We start from the raw sequence: 14738 nt of genomic DNA, 5'->3' as shown, positions 1-14738 counted from the left end.
TTTATATATTCTATAAAATATCATGTAGTTTACCATAAAAGATATAAGAATGATAAACTAAACAATGACTGTAATTAGAAATAATCTGACCATTTAGCTTTAATTAAAGACTATTGAACAATTTCCTCAATGAGAGACTGAATTTGATCCCTTTATTGGGTTTAAATTTCATTTCAAATGATATATATTGATCACCTATTTGTACCAAATATTATAAATATCAACTGAATACTTGGAATAATCAGTGCATTTATTATCCTTATGTTATAGAAGAGGAAATGTGACACTGAGTGGTAAAATAAATTGTTCAATATAACAAATAGTAAATGTCAACCCACAGAGAAGCAAAGTAGACTAATTGATTTTACTTCAGACTTATGCTCCTTGACTACAAGTATGATCTTGTTTTTAGTTACCTTTTGTGTTAGATGTTTATAAATAACTTATTAGTTATAACTTTTAACTTTTGTTAACTGAATTTTAATGGAAAAATGAAAAGTTTTACCAGTGAATTTATAACCTCATTACTAATTCATTACATTTAAACTTGTTATGTATTTTTAATTTGCTTTGAGAAACTGAATTTCTTTCCTTTTTTCCATTTACCCAAAAGGGGAAAAAAATCTAGATTTATAACATTTCCAAGTGTTTTACATATACTCTCAAAATGTAAAGCAAAAGTACTTCTACTTGTAATAGGGCTTTCTCTCAAGTTAGACAAACTGGCCCAATATTATCACAATACAGTGGGAGTTTGCCCTAAAATGTTTAAAATATAACCCATGTAACCTAGCCACAACTGGAGGGAGCCAATAATGTTCTCCTACTGTTTGAAGATAAAAAGAACTTGAGGGAAGTTTCATTTATCCTGCTCTTTCACTGTGCAGCAAGGTGACTGCCAAGTTGAGTTTTACAATAGCTTAAATGGGCTAAAACTGAAAGCATTTAGTAGAGTGGTATTTCACCATAATAGCTCCATCGGTCAATAGCTGAACCAAGAGTTTACACAAAGAGGGAAAGAGGAGAAGTGCTTTGTCTTTGTGGCAGAGAATTCTGTCCAAATCGATTTGTACTTGATTATTTAATATTTCAGAAATGGCAAAATTTTCAAGGGAGTAAAGTTTGTCTTTGCTGCTTTTGAACTCTTCTGTCATTTCTATATCTCATCCTCTTTCATGTCCTTTGCCTTCTATCCCTAGAGGCCTTTCAAGCTCTTGTATTAGTTCTCTTATAACTGCCCTTGATCTTGAAAACTATCTGATAAGACTTACCCTTTCCCTTTGTAATAGGGAAAGTTTCCCTTTGTAATATGGTGCTCTGAAAATTTTCTGCATTCACCATATATTAAGTATCAGTTATATGCCAAGTACCGAGTTAACAATTAGCATATTGTAGATACGTAACTAATATGTTTGGATGAGAAAATGCTATGATCTCCTACTCTGAAGAAGATTATCATTTAGGAAGGAGGATAGATTAACCAACAATTAAATTCTGTTAACTTACAGTAGAGTATGTGTCAGATAATATGATTGCATTATATATGATATATGATTATGTTACATAATGATTATGTTACATATGATTATGTTATGGAGATCTGGAGAGCAGAACAAGGTTATTATGCAGTTTGGTGACAAAAGGATGACAGGTTTCATTGAAGAGGAAAGCTTTGAGTTTGGTTGTAAAGGATTTTTGAGGGGATGGGATTGGGACAATTTTCCAAGTCGCTGAGCTTGAACATAGTGATGGGGTTGAGAAGGGACCCACCACGTCCTGAGTTTCATCCTGTTCCATTTCTGCCGGAACACATGGTGTGGGGTAGGGAGTGTCAGGAGATAAGCTTCGACAGTTATACTTGCTGTAGACTTTCAAGAACTTTCTTTGTGACACTAATAAGTTTGAATTGCTATTTGGGCAATGGAGGACAAAACAATATTTGAAAAAAAAATTAGAAGGAGTGACAAAGAGACGGGAAGTTGTTGCAATAGTAACAGCTCTGCCATTTACAAGCTATGTTATCACATGACTTACTTTTTGTGCATCTGTTTTGTCTGTAAAATGGTTATTAATGTAAATAATTGGTGTAAAGATTAAATGAGGTAATACAGACTATGTTTTTGGAAGGAGCATTTGAAAAAGATATAAAAGAACAACAGAGATGAATTTATGGATAAAGAGAGAGTTGAGAAGATGTGCCAGCTTCAAGAGACTTCCAGAATGGGAGAACCGGTAATTGGTGACTTGTTATTCATGACAGGAGAGGTAGAGGAAGGAGTGAAGTAACCTATTAAGGTTTCCAACTTGAGAAATAGGCATGGTAACATGAAACCCTGTACAGGAGGCCAGGGGTGATTAAAGAAACTCCTGTTAATATTTTTGTACAAAAGCCTTTCAAGAAAATGTACATTCAGTTCCTGTTAGAAAACATAGGGCAGGAACCTGAGGGAGTAGGTAGGAGGGAGAGACTTGCGCGTTAGTGGAGTATAAGTGGTTGTTAAAGCCATTGAGGGTGAATGTAAGAGGTAAGAAGTGGAGTCTCTGGGATATCCCAGTTTTTCAGGATGGACAGAGAAGAAATTTCTAAGGATAAATTCATAGATACACTGGAAAGGGGGGTGTTTGGGTGTGAAGACTCCTTCATGGAGGCATAACATATCATATATATACTATTAGTGAGGTATATTTGAAAAATAAAATCACTTTTTTGGAGACCATTAGAAGGAATATCTTTTTCCAGTCACAACCATGGTTATCATTTAATGTGTCTATTTTTAGCCTTTCATGTGGTTAAACAAATGTGTCTTTACATAATTGTGATTGAAGTATAACAATTTACGACCTGCTTCATTCACTTAACATTTAATATGATCGATATTGCCACATAATCATCATCACCATGTTTAGCAACTATAAAATAGTTCATGTTGAATTGTACCATGCTTATTTATTGTACAATTTATCTCCTATGGGGAGATACATTTTTAAAATTTATTTACTTTGTGCAGGCAAATATCTTAAGACCTAACCTGTTTTCTAAATTTCTCATTTTTTCATAGGTAATGTTAGGTATGACACTGGGCACTAGTCACAAAATGCCTATTCTCTAACAGATGTGCTATTTATTTTTACAATGAACTGTCTATACACCTTTTCCACATTTATTATTCATATAAGTTAATTATCATTGACATCATCAGTTCCCTCATTATTACAATAATTTTCAATCAAGGTATGGGTATTGGCATCAAATTCTTCACCTGGATGTTTATTTTTGAGAGAGAGAGAGAGAGAGAGAGAGAGAGAGAGAGAGAGAGAATGAGAGAATGAGAACTGGGGAGGGGCAGAGAGAGAGGGAGGCATGTGCCTGCGTCTGTGGGTGCATGTGTTTGTTTCAGTGAATCTTTTAGAAAAGGTGGTGGGAAGAATTGCATAGAAAAGGGGATAAAAATGTAGGGTTACAGGAGTGTGGTGAGCAAGGGCAGAATGATAAATCCCTGAGCAGAAGTGAGGACACAGGCAAGCAGCTGCAGAGTGATGTGTGATGCTTTTGTCTTTGCCTCTGAGTGTAGGAACCCATTCAGGCTGGGACCTGCTATGATTTGCATTTTTAAAATATTAGTTTGACTGCCAAAGGGAGAATGTATTGTGGAGGGCAAAAGAAGAAATAGTCTAGTAAGGAGGTTATTGCTGTAAAATGACAGCATAAATAACAATACAAGAAGTTTTAAGAAAAATAAGTCATAGTGAGTGTTAATGGACTTGACTATGATATACGGTTAAAGAAATGCTCCGTAAGGGGCGCCTGGGTGACTCAGTCGGTTGAGCGTCTGGCTTCAGCTCAGGTCATGATCTCACGGTTCGTGGGTTTAAGCCCTGCGTTGGGCTCTGGGCTGACAGCTAGCCCAGAGCCTGGAGCCTGCTTCAGATTCGGTGTCTCCCTCTCTCTGGCCCTCCCCTGCTTGTGCTGTCTCTCTCTGTCTCTCAAACAAAAAAAATGCTCATAATAGGAAGATGTAATACAGAGATAGCGAGTCCATTACAGGCACTGGAGAACTGTTTTGATACAGGAGGTTGGAATTTGCATTCTTTTTTCTTTCTAGGCAATGATTAGTATTAGTTGAGTGAAATGGAGTATTCATGAAGGAGAATATTAGGCAATAAAGCTGTATAGGCAAGAGACACAGATTGTGGATGGCATAAAATACAAGTTCAGGAATTTGTACTTCATTCTATAGGCGGCAGGTGTCATTACAAATATTGGAAGAGGGCGGGGGAATGTACAGTTTGGTAATGGTTTGTAGTACTGTCTAAAGAGCTGATGTTGGATATAAGAGGATCTGGGGTGTAAAGTAATAAGTGAAATAGGATACATCTGGGCAGAGATCGGGGTTAGTGTTAATTATTGGGTGAGAGACATTGGGAAGAAAGACTGTGTATTAAAGGGCTGAAGGAGAAGGAAGACTGAAAAGTAACTCCAAGGTTAAGTAAAAGATACATATCACTTTTAATCTTTTCAACAAACTACTGAGTGTCAGATGGGATTTTAACACTGCAAAGAGTTATGAAAATCTAAAGTTTCTAAAGATTGGTTGTGCATAGATATAGTGCTCTGTTCTCAATATCATTTGTTTTCATGTTGGAATAGTTGTTATACTTGAAAACTATTATGCTCATTTATAAATGTTGCTGTTGTTGTACTCAAGACATTTAATACACAAAACAAAGTGAAAACTGTTTAAATAGAACTTTGGCTTTTATTCTCATTGTTTAATAATAAAAATTACATTTATATGTTGGTTTCTAATGTCATATAATTGATTCATTATTGATTCAATCAACTATTTATTTACTTAATTTACTTAATCAACTACTTATTAAATAAGCCTAATTGGAGACCACCAAGCATAGGAAAAAAGAGTGGGACAAACTCAGAAGAATCAATCTAGGAAAGAATTTAGAGAAAAGAAAATGCCTTTCTCATAAACAATAGTTTAAAAATTGTAGGTATGAAATGTATTTTTAATCTATCTTATCTTTAAAAAATTTTTTTTACATTTATTTATTTTGAAAGACAGAGACAGAGCACAAGTGGGGGAGAATCAGATAATGAGACACAGAATCTGAAGCAGGCTCCAGGCTCTGAGCTGTCAGCATAGAGCCTGATGCGGGGCTCAAACTCACAAGCTGTGAGATCATGACCTGAGCTGAAGTCAGACGCTCAACTGACTGAGCCATCCAGGTGCCCCTTCCTCTATCTTTTCTTACCGAGTTAAAATTACAATATTTTAAGTCTGAAAACAGAACACCTCTTAGGTTCTTATACTTGTTTTTATATCATAGCATTTTTGACATTAATGAATTGTTTCAATTTATTTGTTTCAATTGTTATAGGAATGGTTAACTTGGGTGTTCTGATTTATTAGTGATAACTAAAGAGCACCAATACTTTATTATGTCTCTGGATTCTATTCCATTTTGTAAGAATTGTTCAGGAACTAAGCTCTATGAAAATTGTATAGAGTTGTCCTTTTTAAAAGATTTCAGGTACATTAACATAAATTAATATGTATTGATTGACTTGATACAGTGGACCAGGTATAGCAAAGTAGATATACAGTACATATAAAGTATACAGTCATTATGCCCATTTTCCACCTTTCATTTTAACCTACCACAACTCAGTGATATTTTTACTGAAAAAATATTTCTTAGGAATATTATGCTTAGTACAATACATGTGTTTGCAAATATTGTGAGGTATGTTAATACTAGTTGAGATATCTATCAAATGAAGGAAGGAAAGCATCTTTGAGTGGATAGGAGACAAAATATAAGTTTAGTTTAATACTTTTTAAATTAATGACCTGGGTAGGTGTGAGGTCCTAAGTGAGTAATGGCCAAAATAAATAATTACCTATGTATATAATAGCAATAATGGTAGTTACACACATTAGTTCATTTAATTCTCCCAACAACCCAGGAACCAGCTCTTATATATGATCATGCATTTTAATGAATCATAAAAATAAAGTTCAGAGGTTAAATAACATGGTTAAAATCATTGGATGGAAGAGCCCCAGTTATAATCCAGGTTTATATGACCTTGAGTCTTAATGTGCTCCTAATAACTATATGTATTTTTCCTAATCACCATATTTTAATAGAAATTAAATAGAAAATTGAGATAAAAATATCCATCTGGTTGTCACATGAAATAGTGTAGGTAAGAATTAGGAGGATCTGAAATAAATACAGTAAAACGTTGGATTGCAAGTAAAGTGTTCTGTGAGTGTTCCACAAGACAAGCAAACATTACTAATAAATTTTAATTTGATAAACGAGTGATGTCTTGTCATACAAGTAGTACATGGTGCCAATGTCACATGATCACAATTGAGCCAGTGGTTCTTGAAATTCGCTGTAATATACAAGTGCTTTGAATTACAAGCATGGTTCTGGAATGAATTATGTTACAAACCAAGGTTTTAATGTATATTAGTATAATTGTACAAATAGGAAAAAATTATAGAAATGATATTTAGTGAGTGCTTAATATGGCCTGGAAACTAGTATAAACATAAGTCCTTGCTGTCATTGAGCCTGTATTTCACAAAAAAGTAACTATATATACAGGTAATAGGTATAGATACATAGTTACAGGTACTGTGAAGAACTTCTGTAGAGCTGGCTAAGGGGGAGAAGGAGCCTTGAGGTCTGAGGTGTTGGGGACAGGATGATCACTATTTTATATATTTGGTTAAGGAAGTCTTGAAACGATCTCAAGAAGGAAGCAGTGATCTACTGTGTCAAATGATCCTACTAGTTCTGTGAAAGAGAATTGAGGATTGCCCATTAATTTGGTGGTGCAGCAGGCAGTGGGACTTGACAAGAGCTATTGCATAGATTGGGAAGAATAAAAGCCTAAAGTGAACTAATTCAAGAGTTTGGGGAAAGAAGGGGAGGTGATATTGACACCTCTTTTGAGCCTTGCTGTAAATGAAAACAGAAAAATGAAACAGTGGTTGGATGTAGATGTGGGTCAAGAGAACTTGTTGTCATTTTTAAGATGGAAAGTTTTTAAAAATCAGTTGGGAATCTTGATTAGAGAGGAAAAATCAAGGAGGGAAAGTGGGGTACAGATTTTAGAGTGTTATCTTTGAGCAGCTAAAAAGGTGTGGATAGATTCCAAGTATATATAAGGAGAGACTAGCTCTAGGTAGGAGTAGGGCAGCTTATACGTATTAACAGAAGAAAAGATGTAGTATGCTGATACACATGAAAGTAACTTACTTGGTGGATGTGGTATTTAGGACTTCTCTTTTTTTAATTTTTTAAAATGTTTATTTTATTTATTTAAAAAATTTTTTTAATGTTTTACTAATTTTTGATACAGAGAGAAACAGAGCATGAGAGGGGGAGGGGCAGAGAGAGAAGGAGACACAGAACTGGAAGCAGGATCCAGGCTCTGAGCTAGCTGTCAGTACAGAGCCCGACACGGGGCTCGAACCCATGAATGTGAGATCTGACCTGAGCCAAAGTCGGAGGCTTAACCAACTGAGCCCCCCAGGCACCCCTGTTTTATTTATTTTTGAAAGAGAGAGATACACACAGACAGACAGAGACAGCATGAGCAGGGAGGGTCAGAGAGAGAGGGAGACACAGGATCTGAAGACAGGCTATGGGCTCTGAGCTAGCTGTCAGCACAGAGCCTGACGTGGGGCTCGAACCCACGAACCGTGAGATCATGACCTGAACCAAAGTCAGATGCTCAACTTACTGAGCCACCCAGGTACCCCAAGGACTTCTCTTTTGATTGCATCTTTTTTTCCCAAAGAAATAGCATAGACATCGGAAAAAAATAAATATGCAAGTGAGGGAATGCAAGTGCGAAAACTCAAGAAAACTGTTTGGTGAAGGAGATTATAAAGAAAAAAATGTTTATTTTGAGGATGTTATGTTTGAGGTCCTGTGGGTCATTCAAGAAGTCAGGATATGTAATCTTTTTGCTCAGTCAGCAGATGAAATCTAGAAACAGTTTTGGATATTAGTGGCACAGTTGTGGTAATTTAAACCATGATGTAAAAGATATGGCCAGGAAGAACTAGCAAAGTGAAGAGGGGAGCCAAGGTCATAATTAAAGAATTTTATTATTTATTTAGGTAAGGGAAGCAATGCCAGCAAAGGAGAAAGAAAGCAGAAAGGGACAAAGAAAACTAAGATAAAATAGCTATAATAGTGACTAGATGAACATTGATAAGAGAGAGTGTTCAGTTTATTTTTTTAATATTTATTTATTTAAATTTTTAAAATATTTATCAGAGAGAGAGAGCACACAGGAGAGGGGCAGAGAGAGAGGGAGAGACACAAATCCGAAACAGGCTCCTGGCTTTGAGCTGTTAACACAGAGCCCGATGTGGGGCTCAAACCCATGAACCACGAGACTATCACCTGAGCTGAAGTCGGACTTAATTGACTGAGCCATCCATGCTCCTCTCTTTTTTTTATTTTTAAGTTTATTTGTTTATTTTGAGAGAGACAGGGATAGCACAAGTGGAGGAGGGTCAGAGAGAGAGAGAGAGAGAGAGAAAGAGGGAGAGAAAGACTCCTAAGCAGACTTCATGTGCAATCCCAGAGCCCAACACAGAGCTTGAACTCAGAAAGAAACTACAAGATCATGCATGTCCTGAGCTGAAACCAGGAGTCAGTTGCTTAACAGACTGAGCCACCAAGGTGCCCCTGTAAATAATAGGATGAAGACTAAGAGGAGACCATTGCATTTTGATTGTTAGGAAGTTATTGATTACCTAGCTGGCAATTGTTTCTGAAGAGTAAGTGATTTGAAGGTATAATACAGTGAACTGAAGTTTCAAGATATTTGATGGTCATAGTGAAAGGAAACATCATAGGAGATTAGTAGTTTTAAAGTGAGATAGACCAGGGGCGCCTGAGTGGCTCACCCAGTTAGGTGTCTGACTCTTGGTTTTGGAGCAGGTCATGATCTCAGTGGCACACCTCAGTGGCAGTGTGGATCCTGCTTGGGATTCTCTTTGTCTGCCCTGACCCCACCCATGTATGCACATGTGCACATGAGTGCATTCTTTCTCTCACTCTCTCTGTCAAAATAAATAAGTAGACTTAAAAAATACAAAGGGAACTTTTGTATTTTAATAAACTACTAAGTATCTCTTCTGTGCCAGACCCTATTTCAGTTATCCTTAAAGTGGACATCGTGAACAACATGGACACAAATCCTGGTCCTCAATATCTTATATTCTAGTTTAGGTAGTTTCTGTTAGCCTAGGAAGCATCGAGCATTTAAAAATTTTATACCAGGGAAAGTCAAAGAAGAGAGGAAAATAAAAGGTGTGATTCTAGGACTTGAAGAGCTAAAGGGAGTGTGTGGGGTCTCGGCATCACAAGAAACCATGATAAGACAGATAAGATAGTAAACAGGCCTCCTTAATTTTCAGTTTATGGCATTTACATGGACAAGGATTTTGTACCAAAACACTATGGTTCAATGAAAAGAACAACATAATAGTTTTCTGAGGACCTTAGTTCTATATCCAAAACTTAACAAGCTGTACGAGCAAAGGAAAGAACCTGGAGGAGCCATAGCTTTGTTCTGTGTTCTATCAGAAGGTATTGTTACGGTGGTCAAATGCGGTTAGATATTCTCTAAAGAGGCTTGTAAGTCAAAGATCTTTTTATGAGAAAATGATAATTGATAGGGCATATCTGCAAAATCTTGTGACCTATATTTCGTGGTTCCTAAAATCCAGCTTTTTATAATCATTTTTAATTTTCATTTATCTGAATATGTTTAGAGTGAAACTGCACCTTTATATTTCACATTTTTAATTTCATATTTGTAAAATACATTTATGCTTATAAGTCCCTGATTGTTAACAAAATAAATATAGAATAAATATAGAATATATATTATTTATTCCTTTGACCACTGTGCACTAACACAAGAACAAAGGTTTTAGTGTGCCCTGTGTGATCACATGTTTATACTAGATGAGCCTGGGCTTACAATGACTGCTTTGTTTGATGTTTATTAGCCCATGCCTTAGTGCAATTGAACTTGTCCTAAATTCACTGTTTTAGAGCTACAACGAGTGTAGCATATTCATTGTCCTGTGAATGATCCTCTCTTGCTTGAGTCAAGAGACAATAACCTTAGGACTTTTCAGATTCTTTTTTTTATATAGTCTAGAAACTCCTGTTAAAACATTGCAGTGTGTAAAACAGTGAAATATTTCAAATGGTGGACATTTTATGTGACATGATTTTGAAAAATATTTAACTATGTTATCTGTCTGCGATCAGGTTTGTCTTTCATCTCCCATCTAGGTGATAGTATTAATGAGTGAGAGCCAAGTATAGATTTCAATTTGTGGTTGTTTTATTTAATCCCAAATAGGACAATTTTATGGTACATTAAATTGTTTATAATTTTAGTCTCTATTCCCAGGAGTTTCCAATAATTTTGAAGACTATTAGTTAATGCTTTAAAATGATACCAAAGAGTGAAAAAATAACATTTTAAATTCTAGAGTGCTTTAGAATCTTTTTTTAGAGGCATACCATATGATTTATAAAAACAATAATTCTGTGTTTTCCCTTATTCTGCTTTGTATTACTAAATCAAACAGATAAGTAATTAAAGTACTAAGTAAAAAGGATATTTCATTGATCCATTTCTTGTTCTCATTAAACTTTTGTTTTAATGGGTCTCAAAATTCTGTGACAAATTTTTGTTCAAGTTGTTTCCATAGTACTGATTTTAAAAACTAATAACTTAGAACTGCTATATACACCCACATACACACAAACAAATGGCCTACAAAACACTCTCCTTTTCCTTCTTAAAGTTTTATGATGCATTGGTATCATTAACCAGTCTTTTACTACTAAACTTCAATGGCCAATTGGCACAGTAGTTCTGAGACCGTTCTTCCACCATGGATTGAGACTTGGGTAGCAAGCATTGGGGATAATATTCATAGTCTTCTGAGCTTTCTGGGCAGACTTGGTGCCCTTGCCAGCTCCAGGTGCCTTCTTGTCCACGACTTTGATGATGTCCACAGCAACCATCTGTCTCATGAATAGCAAAATGGCCCAGAGGAGGATAGAGAAGATCTCAACTCCCATAGGCTTGCCAGGAACCATATCAATGACTGCAGCACTACCACATTTGAAGAAGTTGAGACCATCTTCCATTGTTTTTCTAGGATGATGATCAATCTTCTCCTTCAATTCAGCAAACTTGCAAGCAATGTGAGCTGTGGGGCGGTCCTTCATAGGTGCATATCCAGCACTGATTTGGTCTGCATGGTTCAGGATAAATATCTGAGCTGTGAACCACCTTATTCCATGAGTGGGTCCTTTTTGCTGTCACTAGCCGTGTTGCCACAACAAACATCTTTGACAAATAACGTTCTTGACATTGAAGCCCATATTGTCACTAGGAAGAACCTCACTCAAAGCTTCATGGTGTATTTCAATAGATTTTACTTCAGTTGTAACATAGACTGGAGCAAAGGTGACCACCATGTCAGGTTTAAGAGCACCAGTCTTCACTCAGCCCACAGGGACAGTACCAATACCACCAATTTGTAGATGTCCTGAAGGGGTAGATACAAGTGATGTCATTGGACAGAATGCAATCCAGAGTGTCTCAAGCAATTGTGGTTCCACTGGTATTGCCATCCTTATGGATGGCTTTTCAACCTTCCAACCAAGGCGTGTTAGCACTTGGCTCCAGCGTGTTGTCACTATTCCAGCAAGAAATTGGCACAATTGTTACTGTGTTGGGGTTGTAGCCAATTTTCTTAATTAGGTGTTGACTTCCTTAACAATTTCCTTGTATCTCTTCTGGCCGTAGGGTGGCTTAGTGGAATCCATTTTGTTAACACCAGCAATTAGTTGTTTTACACCCAGTATGTAAGCCAGTAGGGTATGCCCAGAGGTTTGCCCATTCTTGGAGATAGACCTGCTTCAAATTCAACACCAGCGACAACAATCAGAATAACACAGTCAGCCTGAGATGTGCCTATAATCATGTTTTTGAAAAAGTCTCTGTGTCCTGGGACATCAGTGATGATCATATAATAACTTGCTGGTCTCGATTTTCCACCGGGAGGTATCACTGAGGATACCACATTCACATTCCTCTTTCAGTTTTTTCAAGACCCAAACATACTTGAAGGAGTACTTTCCCATCTCAGCTGTCTCCTTCTTAAGTTTTTTGATAGGTCTTTTGTCAATCCCACCACATTTGTAGGTTAGATGAGCAGTAGTGGGAGCTTTGTCCTAATCTATGTATTCAGTGACAATGATGTTGATATGAGGCTTTTCCTTTTCCATTTTTGATTTAGTTTTAGCAGTGGTTTTCACAACACCTGTGTTCTGGTAGGAAACCCATTGCAAAAAAGTCAGTCCATTTATTTTTTAATTCGAACTGAAGTTCAGAAGTACTCTCTGACTGCCCAAGCTGCATGCTTGGAAAATAGAGCCTAGAATCTCATCACTGTGCTAGATGTCATTGCCCTTGGTGGCTTTCGTAATCAAATATCTGCCAATATGGCAGTGGTCATGAAGAACCTGCAATAAACTAAATTTTCCTGTACAAGGGTCCACAAATCATACACTACACTGAGGCACTAGAGATTTCTGACCAATTCCCACTTAAAAAAGTGAAGAGAAAAAAATTTGACTCATCTTCTCTACTTGCCTCCTTTCTTTTCATTATCTTCAGTATTTGTTGCCTTCTTAACTTTCTGAATATACTGCTAGAAAAGAGGTGGAAAATACTGAAGAAAATTACAGTTACCCATAGCTCCATTACTTCCAAAACTTTGCTATCTTACCATTTTTAATATTATTTATAATAAGTATTATAATGAGTATTTTAGGAGAATGATCTCACTTTTTTATACTATTTTGTAAGATGGAGCAATGTCAGATATCCTCACATATTCTTCAAGATTATGATTTTTAATTGCCCCATCACGTTCTAACGTAAGGATATATGGATAATTTATTTAATCTCTTACATGGGGAATTTATATTATTTTTAATTTTTTGCTATTACAAAATAGCCACATATTTTAGACTTTTGCTTTATATTGCCAAGTTACCTTTAGAAAGGTATTAGCTGATACCCTAACAAGTATGAAAATACTTACTTTCTTGTATGTTTCATGAACATACAGGGTGTACTACATTAGAGATGGAGATATGGGTATATAGGAGGAAGTATGTTGTTCATGTATATATGTGTGTGTGTGTATTGTGCATCCATTTTTTTAATATAAAAATGTTTATATTTTTGTGCTAAATACAAAATACTAGAGATAAATTTTTGTTCTTATATTTTGTCAATAAGTAGAAAGAAAACTAGGTATAGCATAGTATAGTAGAATGAATCCTAGTGTTGTCAAGGATTAATTAAGATAACAAATGTAAATTAGGTTCCCCCTTTTTTCTCTCTAACAGACCAGATATGTGTTATTCATCTTCTCACACAGAATAAAACTATCCACCTTAATTTGATGCCCAAGGCAAGAAAGTTTTTCCATGTTGTAGATGGTTATTATGCAGCATGATTCTAATTGTTGCTGCTCTATTTTTATGAAGTACCATTCTGTAATCACATCAGTGATTTAATGTTTCTAATCATTTACATTTTTAAGGCTCTGGTATTATGAATATTTTACACAGTAGTTGATTCATGTTTGTATACTCAGTATATTTCAAGTTTAAGACATAATAATGTTCTTTTGGTGTTTTGAAAATTTTAAAGGCAACTTAGAAATCTACCATTTTAGATTTTGCCATTTATTGAGCACTACCAATGAAAGGCCCTGTATCAGCCAGATTGGGCTGCCACAACACAGTACCATTAAACTAGACGGTTTAAACAACAGAAATTTATTTGTCACAGTTCTGGATTTTGGGAAGTCCTGGATCATGGTTGGGTTCTGGTGAGAACTCTCTTCCTACAGTGCAGATGGCATTTTCTCATTGTGTCCTCAATGACAGAGAGAGGAGAGAGCAAACTCTCTGTGTCTTTTCTTGTTAAGAACATTGATTCCATCACGAAGGCGCCACTCTTGTCATTTAAACCTAATTATCTCCCAAGGCCCCATCTTCAAATACAATCACTTTTGGGGTTGGGACTTTACCATATGAAATTGGAGAGACACAATTAGGTCCATGCAGATTTTGAGCTAAAAAATACAACTTTTTTGAGGTAAAAATCAGTTAGACTATAATTGCTAGAGGTTACTATCATTTAGATTTTCCGTTGGAATGTAGCCCTCTATAGCTGCTTCAAAATTGTGTTTTATATAGATTATAAAACATTTATGGACACTCTGCGTTATGAGATTTTACATCCAAGTAGATTATGGGACCTGGTTCTTTTTGTTTTATTTTGTGTGTATTATGAAAAAATTTTTATATGTTCAAAACTAGGTTGAAAAGTCTAATGAATGCTTAATGCGCCCATGACCCGATTTCAACAGTTAGCAACTCAAGGTGAATCTGTTTTTTTCTGTATCCCATCCACTGTACATAACTTGCCTCCAGTCTGAAATCAACCATTCCTATGATTCCTTTAAGCCTTCAATTTTATTGCTAAGGGATCTCTTATGGTTACTGGGTTGCTTATTGGGTTTTCATTCATTTGTTTTGTTGAAAGAGTGAGAAAAATGTTTTGATTT

At 35.9% G+C, this 14738-nt stretch overlaps 1 protein-coding gene and 1 pseudogene across 3 annotated transcripts in view; one reads left to right on the top strand and one right to left on the bottom strand.

The window, feature by feature from the left end:
- The window catches only part of CNTN1 (contactin 1), a 351259-nt gene that overhangs the window by 44724 nt on the left and 291797 nt on the right, over positions 1–14738 (top strand). The window lies entirely within an intron of this gene.
- LOC115305239 lies at positions 10930–12378 on the bottom strand (annotated as a pseudogene).

Source organism: Suricata suricatta, chromosome 10 (genome assembly GCF_006229205.1).
Source record: "Suricata suricatta isolate VVHF042 chromosome 10, meerkat_22Aug2017_6uvM2_HiC, whole genome shotgun sequence".
NCBI classification, from domain to species: Eukaryota; Metazoa; Chordata; class Mammalia; order Carnivora; family Herpestidae; genus Suricata; species Suricata suricatta.
Note: the sequence above shows the minus strand (reverse complement) of the source record. Positions and strands in the feature narration are given on the sequence as shown.